The following is a 13,506-nucleotide window of genomic DNA, read 5'->3' as shown; positions in this document are numbered from 1 at the left end:
GCCCATCTATCTCCAACTCTCTAAGGGTTAGACTCTTCTCCAGGCATAGAGTGGAGGGTAGATCTCTCTCCTCAAAGGTGCCTCCCTCTGGAATGGCCCCACTCGCCCTCTTAAACCTGAGCCGGACAACCTGAAGTTCTGGAAGATGCTCAGAACTCTCTTCTTCTCCTCTGCTTTCTCTCTCTCCCTCCCCTGCTGACCTACCTGACCTACCTGTCTGCTGTACCGACTGGTTGCTTGGCTACCCTCAGAGTCTCATTGTGTACCAGGCTCTTTCTTGATAAGTCACCCTTGCACTGTCTCTGGGTCTACAACGCACTTAGGGGCTGTTACAGTAACCCTACAGTCCCTTGTTCTCCTTGCACTACCCAGAGCCGCGCTGCCCTGGCTGCACTTACTCAAAAGAATTGCTGCCCTGTTTTTCCCTCTCCCTTGCACTCTCCCGCCCCCTCCCTTCCCTTGCACTTCTCGTTCTCGCACTTGCATGATCTGAATGACACAAGGCCTAGTAAGATTGTTTGTCTTGTCCTCCCTCTGTCTTCCCTCCCTTGTCTTGTCATGCCTAGAAACACCTGTGTACAGGCACGTTATAAATGACTTATCATATCATATCAAGTACCTCATATAAACAGAACCCAGGGCTTTACACTGAGTCATAACATGTCTATTTGTCTCCATTACAGAGCTGCATTTACATAGACAGAACCATCTATCCTTTTTAGGTAGACCAGCTCTGGGGCCAATTACTGCTCGGGTAGGCAGTTGATTTAGTCGGAACAACAGAATAAATCTCCTCAGAGTTGATGAGGCGGACAGAAGCATATATCTCTGCAGGCATAGATATTTACTGAATTTTTGGTTTGGTAGACCATATTCTCCAAAACTCGGCTGCAATGCTAGCCCTTGGGGCAGCCTGTTACTATTCTGCCTCTCCTATTTTGACCACTCTGCATTGGTTGCCTGTGGCCAGGTGAGTCAAGTTCAAGGCCCTTTGCATTGTTCATCAGGCCTTCTATGGAACAGGGCCCCAATATTTGCAAGTCAAATTTGGTCAATATGTGCCTCTCCGATCTTTGCAGATCGTTGTGCCCCGCTGCAAATATTCTCGTGTGGGTGGTCGCACTTTCCCTGTAGGAGCAACCCAGTTATGGAATTCAACCCCACTGTCTCTATGGCAGACTGTCGACCATCTTTCCTTCAGGCGTGCCCTGAAGACTTTTCTGTTTACAGCTTGAGGCCTGTTCGATGTCTCTTTGAGGCCTCCCTATACAGTTTCGACCTCATCAGCGCCATGATGCCCTAGATGGCGTACGTGCACTCTAGAAATGCAACTAATATAACATAACATAACATAACATATTTGCGTGGAAGTTCAGCAAATGTGAATGGCTTATTTGTATCTAAAAGTTGAAAGATGTAGAATATTTTCTTCTCGAACAATGCTTCCCAACATACTGTTTTCTTGTTAATTGTTAGCTTGGGGTTATCCCATAATGGAAATTTATTAGGTTTGTTTTCGTTTGTACCAGGAGTTTTAGAGAACTATTTAAAAATAAAAATACAAAAATAAAACAAATTAAATCTTTGACACTGCTCTCTCGATCTGTCCCTAGGCGGAAAGTTTAAAATCTTCTCAAATGGCGTGGCCTGGAGCTCCGATGATGAGGCTGCTCCACTAATGGCCTCCGTACGGGTCCGCGGCCCTGATCGTTATACTGCTGATCTCCGTCATTTTCACTGCCTTCTCTACACAGGATATTGCGGCAGAACGTCTTCTGCATCTTATGCAGCATTTTCAGAGCTTAACGCCGCGGGGTTGCTGAGACCGCAGCACGGGAGCGTCTCCCCCTCTGTTCTCCAAGATGGTGGCCGCAGCTGGGGGTGCTCTCTGTAGTGGCCTCTGACACCCTACACCTACCTACGATTTACTTTGGAGGGGCAGCCCAGCCCTGGAGCGCATTGGCGGCGCCATCTGCCTCCCCTCACCCGTTGACCGGGCGTGACGCCCGACGGGGATTGCCCGGAGCTGCGGCTGGCCCGGGGCATGGGGATGGGCCTTGCACCTCCGGTTCCTCCCCCTAGCCGGTTGCCTGGCGCTGGAGTGCCTTGGCTCTCTCCTCGCCGCGGCTGCCCACTGAGGAGGCCCCCACTGCGGCGGCCCCCGCTTCGACGCGAGCGGCTCCCAGGACTGCCGGAGCTCCACCGGGGCTCGCCATCCAGCCCCCCTAGACTCCCGGAGGAGGGTTCCCCGCTCCATTGCTAGCGCCGGAGCCTCGCTCCCTCGCGACCCGGAGCTCTGCTGATTTGTTCCTCGCTGGGCTCCCCCGCCGACCTCCACACACCAATACAACTGATTCTGCCTCGCGGGGGCCCACTGTGGTGTAGATTCCCCCAACCCTCCCCGCTGAGGCCCTCCTGGCCCCTGACTACCGGGGCCCTAATTAATTGACTGGCAGCTGGGACTGTCCTGTGCTTCTGGAGCCCCTCATCCTGTGCAGCTCCACTGCTACGACTCTGCTGCCATTCTGTGTAGGCACATACGTGCCCCCCCGCTCACGCAACTTCCTGGTTCCCCCGCCTGTCTCCGCACACCAACATAGCTGATTCCGCCTTTCGGGGGCCTGCTGGGGCGTTTCCCCCCCAGAACCTCCCGCTGGGGCTCTCCTTGCCCTGATCATCGAAGTCCTAACTAGTTGACTGCTACCCCCCTTCCAGCGGCGAAGACCCTGCCCTCTGCGGCCCCCTGGGGCGCCTGTCCTCACCTCCATCTGTGCTGATTGAAAGGGGCCGCCCTCACTGCTATTGGCCTGGACTCTGGCGGCTGGGACTGTCCGGTCCTCCTGGAGCCCCTCACCCTGCGCAGCTCCGCTGCTACGACACTGCTGCTATTTTGTGTATGCACATACGTGCCCCTAGCTCACCAATTTCCTGGGGCGCCCCGGCCCACTGCAGTCCTTTTCATCCCTTCTTGGTTCCCGTGGCCCCCAGTGGCGACCATAACTCACTATCTTGCAAGGCCAGTGCTTGGAAGCCGTCATTTCTCCCCCCAAACAAATGTCCAAAGCAGTGAAGTCAGCAAGGTCTACCGACATTTCCACCATGTTGCTGGCCCCAGAGAAGAGAAGGAAGCCCGACCCCTCCAAACTGACTCCGCAGAAGGCCTTCAAGAAAAGGGGTACGCTTGCCACCAAGGAGGACCTCTAGGCCTTCATGTCAGAGATCAAAGCGGAATTCCGGACCTGCATGACCGAACTCTCAGCCAAGCTGGAACAAACAGAGCAACGGGTTGACAGCATTGAACACTGAATAGTTGAGGTTGATGAGCTGGCGGCAGACCACTCCAACTCGATGACGGAGATGCAATGCAACATCCAGGCATTAATGGATGGAACTGAAATCCTCGAATTCAAGCAAGAGGATTTGGAGAACCGTTCCCGGCGCAACAATCTACGGATCCGAGGGGTCCCCTCATCAATCTCAGACAAGGAACTTCCCGAATACATTAGCACTCTCTACTGCCGGATTTAGATGAAACACAACTCTTGCTTGACCGCACCCTCCGAATGCGTCCCCGGTGGGGATCCGACACAGACACCCCCCCAGATGTCATCACGAGAGTTCACTTTTTCACTACTAAGGAGGCCATCTCTGCGATAGGCCGCTCAAAGGATGAACTCTCCTTCCAGGGATCCCCACTTCAAATTTTCCAGGCTCTATCTCCTCTAACCCTCAAAAAACGCAGAATGCTCCGCCCTCTCACCCTCTTTCTTCGAGATCAGCAGATACGTTACCGATAGCTGTTTCCCACGGCACTACAATTTTCATACAAAGGCACTCCTCGCACCATCAGCCACCTTGACGATGCAGCATCCATTCTGCGTCCGGGCTCCCCCGAGGGCGCGGGGTCCTCTCTCCCGCCCCAGGCGGACCCGGCCCTGGAGACTGGCTCCCCTAAACCGAGGCAGACCCCTTGGTCGCGGATGCAGAGATCCCGCAAACCCAGATGACGGCCCACGCTTTCCTTGAGGCCCACATGGCACTGAAACCGGCTATATTCCCTTAAGCTCGCCGCGGACCCCGTGCGGCCTACACCCTCCTCCAAGGTGGATGTCAACATATTACCCTTGGAGAAGACTTCGACTATGTTGCCCGGGTCGCCCGTTGCTGGCCTGGACGCCCTGGGGGCCTGCCGACAGTCGTCAATCGGCCCCCCTGCCACAGTTAGGTCCTCCCGTTGAAGGCCAAAGTTGGAAGTTTGGATCTCCCGTTGGAGACTATTATCATAAATCATCAGCCACAGGAGCTCTAATTTCGCTGACACCTCACAGCTATGGCTAACCTAGCCTCCTCCCAATCCCCCCCCATGCGGCAAACAACCTTGGATGGCCAGCCCCCGCACCAGAAACTGAAACTCACCACATTAAACGTTAGGGTCTTGAACTCCCCCCCCCCGCCGAAGAGGAAATCTATCTTGCACAGGCTGCTATCCGACAAAATCCGGTCACTTTCCTTCAGGAAACACACCTAATCCCAGCGGACTTCTCCCGCCTCCGAAGCAGGCTCTTCCCCACGTAATTATTAGCAGCCAATGGCACCAAAAAGGGTGGCACCGCTATTCTCCTTGCTGCAGGTTTGAACCCCCAGATCCTCGACGTCTTGCGATGCCGAGAGGGTCGCTTTGTGGCAGTCATATGCATCATAATGGGCCAACTCTACACTCTCGTTTCAGCGTTCGCCCGAATGAGTTCCAAGAATGATTTTACCAGGACCTGGAAGAGATCCTCCTCCTGTTCACTGAGGGACAACTTGTCATCAGGGGTGATTTCAACAGAGTCCCGGACCCCCTTAAAGACAAATCTCACCCTCCAACTTCCAAGGACCAGAAGCTAGCTGTGGGTCTGCTCCATCTGTTCTGCACGCTTAATGTCGTCGACACCTGGAGGGTGCTGTACCCAGAGGAGACTTCTCCTTTTACTCATACGTACACTGCACTTTCTCCAGAATCGACCTGATGTTAGCCTCGCCCCAGATCCTGGCCTTCACGGATGACGTCACAATCGGCCCCTGGATCCTCTCAGACCATGCTCCGGTCTCGCTCTCCCTCCGAGTCCACGACCCGGATCCCCCTCCACGTCGCCAATGGTCCAGGTCCATGTATGACCCTATTCTGGGGGACATGACGGTGAGAGATGCGATCGCCAGGACAATCAAGAACTTCTTCACTGAGAACCGTAACGAGGACACGTCCCGAGCTAACACCTGGGACGCCATGAAAGCTGTGCTTAGAGGGGAACTGATCGCCCAAGCGCCGAGTTTCACAAACAAAAGAAGGCGACCGGGACGCCTTAGAGGCCGAAGTTTGTGCAGCTGAAGCGATCCACAAGCGGAAGGGCTGGTCCCTGAAATCCTTTAAAGCCTTGCAAATGGCAAGGAAAAGGCTGGAGGCTCTCCACGCCGACACCACTATGAACCTGCTCACTAGAACCAAACAATGGTATTATGTCCACAATAACAAAGCCAACAAGCTCCTGGTCAGCAAGCTGGCCAGGGAGAAGACTCGGAGATCCATCCTGGGGCTTCGCGACTTGCAAGGGTCGGTTCACTATGTAGACCAAGAGAAAATTCGGCTAGCCGTTGCCCACCAATCCAAAATCATGACGGCGGTCCCAATGGACCTAGAGGCGCAGCGTGCATACATCCAAAAGGCAGCCCTTCCACACCTGACCCCGGAAGTTAGTCAAGAGCTGGAAACGCCCATCACGGACGAGGAGGTGGAAGAGGCTATAAAGAGCTTGAGGCCTAGGGCCCCCGGCCCGGACGGCTTCACCACCCGTTTCTACAAACTCTTCCGCCCACAATTGGTGGTGCCCTTGACCCGCCTCTTCAATTCATTTGCGGCTACCGGAACGGTCACTCCGTCCATGCAGGAGTCTATTACTGTCCTCATCTTAAAGCCTGGAAAGGACCCCCTAGAGAACAGCTTGTACAGACCCATCTCCCTGCTCAACTTGGACGCTAATATTTACTACAAGATCCTGGCCAACTGCCTTGCACCGATCCTACCGAACATCTTAGATCCGGACCAAACTGGCTTTATTACCCACCGATCCACAAAAGATAACATTTGCAGGGCTCTAAACCTCATAGAGGTGGCCATGCAGAATTCTCAACAGCTGGCCTTACTCGCCTTGGATGCGACAAAGGCCTTCGATAAGGTGGACTGGCCATATCTAACACTTGCTCTCGAAGCCTTTAGCTTTGGCCCAATCTTCAGGAAAATGGTCCTGGCAAACTATCAAGCTCCCAAAACCCGGCTCAGAGTTAACGGCCGCCTGTCAGACCCCATCCTGCTTACCTGCGGAACGAGACAGGGATGCCCCCTGTCCCCCTTGCTTTGCGCCCTGGCTATGGAACCGTTGGCCCAACGGGTTCGGGCAAACCAGCAGATAAGCGGCCCGAAGAGAGGCGCCACCCAACACAAAATTCAAAATTGCCCTCTACGCGGACGATGTCCTGCTAACCGTCACGAACATCCAACCCTCCCTGAGGGCGGCACTGGCGGAGCTCCAAAATTTCAACGAGGTAGCGGGATTCGCCATGAATTTCTCAAAATCAATAGCCCTCGGAGTGGGCCTGAGCCTGGATGAGAGGGACGACTGGAGAAGCAAAGCCCGATCCAGTGGAGCACTCAAGCAATTCCATACCTGGGGGTCTGGATCCCGGCACAGCCGACAAAAGTCTACCAAGCCAACTTTCCCCCACTCTTTGAGGAATTGGAGAAAGACCTCATTCGCTGGCGGTCGCAGGAAATCTCCCTGGCGGGCCGCATAACTACATGCAAAATGAACCTCCTTCCCCGCTTTCTATACGCTTGCGCCTCCCTCCCCGTCTTGATCCCCCTTCCTCCCATACAGAAGCTCCAACGGAAAATGATTGTCTTTATATGGAAGGGCAAGAAAGCGAGGAGTCCCCGGAAAACGATGATGGCCGGCGCTGGACTGGGAGGGTTGGGGGTCCCGGACCTACGCAAGTACCATGTAGCAGCACAGCTGGCCCCCCTCCAAGCATGGGGACTGGCCTCAGGTCGCCCAAAGTGGGTGGAAATCGAACAATCCCGCTTGCCCCTGCCTCTCCGCTTCCTCCCGTTTCTCCCCAACGTCTTGTGCCGAAGCTGGCCGGATGTGCTGACGGCCACCAAAAACTTGATAAAGGCATGGGATTGGGCCCGCAGATACAGAGGGATCCCGAATGACCTGAGCGCGCTCTCCCCAATCTTCCACAATCCAGCCTTCTCCCCAGGAGCTCATCCAGCGAACGTCAGGAACTGGGTTGCAGGAGGCCTCGAAAAGCTGGGACAGCTCTTCACAGGAGACTCCCCCCTCAACTTCGAACAATGTAAATCCTCTTTTCAGCTAGCAGAGACGGATAGATTCACCTGCGCCCAACTAAGACACTGGTGCTCCAACCCCCAGACCCGATTGGCGGCGGCCCGGCCCCTCACTCCCCTGGAACTCACAGCGGCAGATCTGCAGATGTAGAATATTTTCTTCTCGAACAATGCTTCCCAACATACTGGGCCTCATTCCGAGTATGGCGCTAACCAATGGCGCTATTAACGCCTTGGTTGACGCCGTACCCGGACCGGCAGCGCCTTGGTGGATGGCGGAATTACCGCCCCATTCCAAGGTTGGCGGGGCGGTAATTCCCCAATCCCCATTTACCCTTCCCCATTCCCATTCTTGCCCCATAGGGCATAATGGGAGTGGGGAAGGCGTCAATTACGCCACCGTAAATTACGGTGGCGTAATTAACATCAAGGTCCCTTAGCGCCATGGTTTTTAACACCTGCTAAAAGCAGGTGTTAAAACCACCATGGCGCAAAGGGAACTCGGAGTATGGCGGTAAGGGATTACCGCCACCGCTCTCGTTAGCGGTGGCCGCTATCCCTTACCGCCATACTCGGAATGAGGCCCACTGTTTTCTTGTTAATTGTTAGCTTGGGGTTATCCCATAATGGAAATTTATTAGGTTTGTTTTCGTTTGTACCAGGAGTTTTAGAGAACTATTTAAAAATAAAAATACAAAAATAAAAGAAAAAGAAAACAAATTCAATCTTTGACACTGCTCTCTCGATCTGTCCCTCGGCGGAAAGTTTAAAATCTTCTCAAATGGCGTGGCCTGGAGCGCCGATGATGAGGCTGCTCCACTAATGGCCACCGTACGGGTCCGCGGCCCTGATCGTTATCCTGCGGGTCTCGGTCATTTTCACTGCCTTCTCTACACGCCTTAGAGGCCGAAGTTTGTGCAGCTGAAGCGATCCACAAGTGGAAGGGCTGGTCCCCGAAATCCTTTAAAGCCTTGCAAATGGCAAGGAAAATGCTGTAGGCTCTCCACGCCGACACCACTGTGAACCTGCTCACTAGAACCAAACAATGGTATTATGTCCACAATAACAAAGCCAACAAGCTCCTGGTCAGCAAGCTGGCCAGGGAGAAGACTCGGAGATCCATCCTGGGGCTTCGCGACTTGCAAGGGTCGGTTCACTATGTAGACCAAGAGAAAATTCGGCTAGCCGTTGCCCACCAATCCAAAATCATGACGGCGGTCCCAATGGACCTAGAGGCGTAGCGTGCATACATCCAAAAGGCAGCCCTTCCACACCTGACCCCGGAAGTTAGTCAAGAGCTGTAAACGCCCATCACGGACGAGGAGGTAGAAGAGGCTATAAAGAGCTTGAGGCCTAGGGCCTCTGGCCCGGACGGCTTCACCACCCGTTTCTACAAACTCTTCCGCCCACAATTGGTGGTGCCCTTGACCCGCCTCTTCAATTCATTTGCGGCTACCGGAACGGTCACTCCGTCCATGCAGGAGTCTATTACTGTCCTCATCTTAAAGCCTGGAAAGGACCCCCTAGAGAACAGCTCGTACAGACCCATCTCTCTGCTCAACTTGGACGCTAATATTTACTCCAAGATCCTGGCCAACTGCCTTGCACCGATCCTACCGAACATCATAGATCCGGACCAAACTGGCTTTATTACCCACCGATCCACAAAAGATAACATTTGCAGGGCTATAAACCTCATAGAGGTGGCCATGCAGAATTCTCAACAGCTGGCCTTACTCGCCTTGGATGCGACAAAGGCCTTCGATAAGGTGGACTGGCCATATCTAACACTTGCTCTCGAAGCCTTTAGCTTTGGCCCAATCTTCAGGAAAATGGTCCTGGCAAACTATCAAGCTCCCAAAACCCGGCTCAGAGTTAACGGACGCCGGTCGGACCCCATCCTGCGTACCTGCGGAATGAGACAGGGATGCCCCCTGTCCCCATTGCTTTTCGCCCTGGCTATGGAACCGTTGGCCCAACGGGTTCGGGCAAACCAGCAGATAAGCGGACCGAAGATAGGCGCAACCCAACACAAAATTCAAAATTGCCCTCTACGCGGACGATGTCCTGCTAACCGTCACGAACATCCAACCCTCCTTGAGGGCGGCACTGGCAGAGCTCCAAAATTTCAACGAGGTAGCGGGATTCACCATGAATTTCTCAAAATCAATAGCCCTTGGAGTGGGCCTGAGCCCGGATGAGAGGGACGACTGGAGAAGCAAAGCCCGTTCCAGTGGAGCACTCAAGCAATTCCATACCTGGAGGTCTGGATCCCGGCACAGCTGACAAAAATCGACCAAGCCAACTTTCCCCCACTCTTTGAGGAATTGGAGAAAGACCTCATTCGCTGGCGGTCGCAGGAAATCTCCCTGCTGGGCCGCATAACTACAAATGCAAAATGAACCTCCTTCCCCGCTTTCTATACGCTTGCGCCTCCCTCCCCGTCTTGATCCCCCTTCCTCCCATACAGAAGCTCCAACGGAAAATGATTGTCTTTATATGGAAGGGCAAGAAAGCGAGGATTCCCCGGAAAACGATGATGGCCGGCGCTGGACTGGGAGGGTTGGGGGTCCCGGACCTTCGCAAGTACCATGTAGCAGCTGGCCCACCTCCAAGCATGGGGACTGGCCTCAGGTCGCCCAAAGTGGGTGGAAATCGAACAATCCCGCTTGCCCCTGCCTCTCCGCTCATCTAACGAACTTCAGGAACTGGGTTGCAGGAGGCCTCGAAAAGCTGGGACAGCTCTTCACAGGAGACTCCCCCCGATTGGCAGCGGCCCGGCCCCTCACTCCCCTGGAACTCACAGCGGCAGATCTGCCGGCCCGAGGGAAGATCTCCGCCCTCTATAAACTACTGCTGGAGGACCCCCTCCTCTCTAAACCCCCCTACATGTCCCTATGGGAGGCGGACCCGGGTCATGCCATAGAAGACCAATCCTGGATGGACGTCTGGACCAGGACGCGCACGGCATCCCGTTGCTTTACCAAACGGGAATGCACACATAAACTGCTTTTGCGATGGTACTATCCCCCTTTGCGCCTTCACCACTTCCAACAAACCCTGGACCCTCACTGCTGGCATCTTTGCGGCCATGTAGGATCCCACCTCCACATGTGGTGGACCTGCCCTAAGGTAAGGGAGTTCTGGGCCCAATGCCTCGCCACTATAAAAGAAATTACCCAAGTGACTATTCCGCTAACACCCGAGCAGGTCCTCCTAGGTATCCCGCACCCAGACGCTTACCCGAGATCGGGGAGGGGGGCCACGCTGATCACTCAGCTTTTGTTGGCTGCCAAAATCACAGTAGCCCGCACCTGGAAAACTGTGGAAGGCCCCCTCATGCCCCTATGGTGGATTAAACTCTGGGACATTTTGATAGCCGAAAAGGTCACGGCAGCCAAGGCAGGCAGACTCTGACATCTGGGCCCCGGTCCTAGATTATGACCAGAACTATCCGGCACTCACCTTTAAGCCACGCCTGATCGCGAACGCTCTCCATTATATGGAGGACACCTCGCCGCCCTGCCAAACGGAATGAGGCCCAGGAACAATGCCCTCTGGAGGCACAGAGGTTGGGGGAGGGAGGGTATCTCTAGTGTCACATGCTGTCTGTATCGAATGTAAGTTTACCATGCATGTTCCTGTGCACTGTTTAATAAATAAACAAGTTAAAAAAAAATCTTCTCAAATAGTTCTGCTGATGGTTAGAAAGTTCGATTTGCATCACAATTCCATGCAGGAGTATGCCCATCTGTGCGGAATTTGCTGGGTCTCTGATGTATGTGATGACATCAACATCGATCGGTCTCCCCACAAGCTCTGGAAAATCCTTGATTAGGCGGAAGAACACGTTGCTTGCCAACCTGCTGTCTTCTGGTGACAGGGACATTTGCCCTGCCTTTGCTGGAATTTGGAACTGTTTGCTTTTCACTTCACTGTGAACAGTGTCTGCAATTTCCGTTTGCGTTGAGAGCCACTTGTATAACTATGCTATTTAGGATGATGCTCAGATGTTCTGTATTTGCTGGATCTCGAAGAAAAGTTAATACATCTGTCGTTCTCCCAACAAGGTCTGGACACTCTTCGATTAGGCGAAAGAACAATAAGTTGATAAGCTCATTCGATTCCTTCTCTGTTTGGGACATTTGGCTTTTCCTCGCTGTACTCAGGAAGTAGTAGGAACTGCTCAGCAATCACAGTGAGCAATCTCCTTATAGTCTTTTCCTTTTCAGGACCTTGAAGAAAGTCAGTGACACTGGTGAGCCTCCCCACCACTGACAGGTACGATCTTAGCACTAGATCGAAGTATGTTACCACATCTTTGGTGATGTCGCTACATGGTACACCATAAGTGATTCCGAACAAGGTTATTGTGCGAAAAGAGTCAGGATACTGGTTTTTCTTCCAGCTTATGTGTCCACGATCAAAATTGTGCATGTTACGCTCACCTGGTTCCCACAGGGGCGTCGATCGGACCCGGACAGCTGCGGTCTCCACCAACGTGATGCATAGTGAAGAGATGACAGTCTGGACTGGCCCACCTAATCTTGTCTGCTGGACTCGTAGAAGTATTCTCCTGCAAGTGGAGAAAGGGATTTAGCCACCCGTGGACTTTAGTGATGGCCCCCCAACAGTTCTCGTTCTCCCCACTAATCACCTCTGATATTCCCTTTTGGTAACCTCACCTTATGTTTTTAAATGATGAGCTCTCCATCCTGCATGGCATGCAGGGGTGCGTAGATACCAGTTACTTCACTGGGTTGAAGGTACTGGAGGCGTTCCGGAGGAATATTGACGCCAGTGTCTATAAAGTTCAAAAAGTACAATATGTCCGATGTTCACTCTTGTTCCATTCCCTCGTTAGGTTGCAGCTGGGTCCAAAAGAATTTTGCCTGGAGTCAGCTGATGGCGTTCAGGTAAGAGTCTGTATTACCCAACACTATCCGGTAAAAGTTGCATGAGTTTAACTTGCTTTTTCTCTCCCTTTATGGGTGCGGCATAGGAAGATGTGGCAAATTAAAGAATAATACCTCTGGTGGTAAAGCAGGTAAGCCTATGGTGGCAAAGAGATTGTCCTTGTTGGTTTTCTCGGCTCACCTTGTTATTCCTTTTGTTTTCCCCCCAGGTGCTGGGTTTTGACGAAGAAAATGATGGAGGCAGCACCGAGTCGAAAGATGCAGTGGACTGGTGAGTATAACGCAGCGCTGCTGCTGGCGAAGTGACGCGTGCTGAAATAAGGTCCTTTCCAGGCTCGGAGATGTGCTGGGTCCGGAATCAGGTAAGGAATCAAATAATGTCTGTGATCTAACCTCTTCTCCTTTCTTTGCCTTTTGTCTAGGAGCTCTGGATTCGAGGCGGGCGTGGCAGAAGACTGGATGCTGACTTGCAGACACGGTGAGCGTCACGCTGCTGGATGCAGAATAACGCAAAGCATGGGCTGCTGTTCGGGCGTGGTTTAAATAGCCTGCAAAGTAGTCCCAGGTAAGAAGTTCCCCAGAACCACACCCGAGTGAAAAATAGTCCCTGTAATAAAATAGTCCCATCCAGGCCTCACATTGGCTTGGACTCATTTGCAGCATGGTCTGCATAAAGTAAGTAAAGTCTATGAGCCTGGCGCCTATGGCGCCAGGACTGATTTCTATGATGAGCCTGGCGCCTAAGGCGCCAGGACTGAATCCAAACAGCCCCCAGCCGGGGCTGTTGGGGTTTTAATGAGTATCTGGATGCCTGCTCCCGGTGTCAAGATTGGAGGCCTTATCCCGTCCCTCCTCACCTGAATCTTCTGTGGCAGATTCCTTCGGATTCAACTCCGTCTTCTTACGGTCCTTCCTCCTTACAGGAGTCTTGTTCTTTGATGTCTTGGCTTTCTTTTCGTGCAAATAGGGTCTAGCCCCTCCGGAGGCCACCGTGGCAGAGATAGAACCCTGTCCGCAGGGAACCCCAGGGGGCCAGACCTAAATCAGGGAAAAAGCACGAAGGCAGAAAAAACCCTGTTTCCAGATGGGTTCTAATAAGGAGTGGAGAATTCCGTTCACAAGTAATTGAAGTCTGGCTGCTGCTGATAGCTGAAGTAGTTGACCTCCAACTCCGGTGGAGAGAGCCAGTTAAGCCCTGCGGTG

This window comes from Ambystoma mexicanum, chromosome 8 (genome assembly GCF_040938575.1).
Source record: "Ambystoma mexicanum isolate Mex_15411 chromosome 8, UKY_AmexF1_1, whole genome shotgun sequence".
In the NCBI taxonomy this organism is placed as follows: Eukaryota; Metazoa; Chordata; class Amphibia; order Caudata; family Ambystomatidae; genus Ambystoma; species Ambystoma mexicanum.
This window is presented reverse-complemented; position numbering follows the sequence as displayed.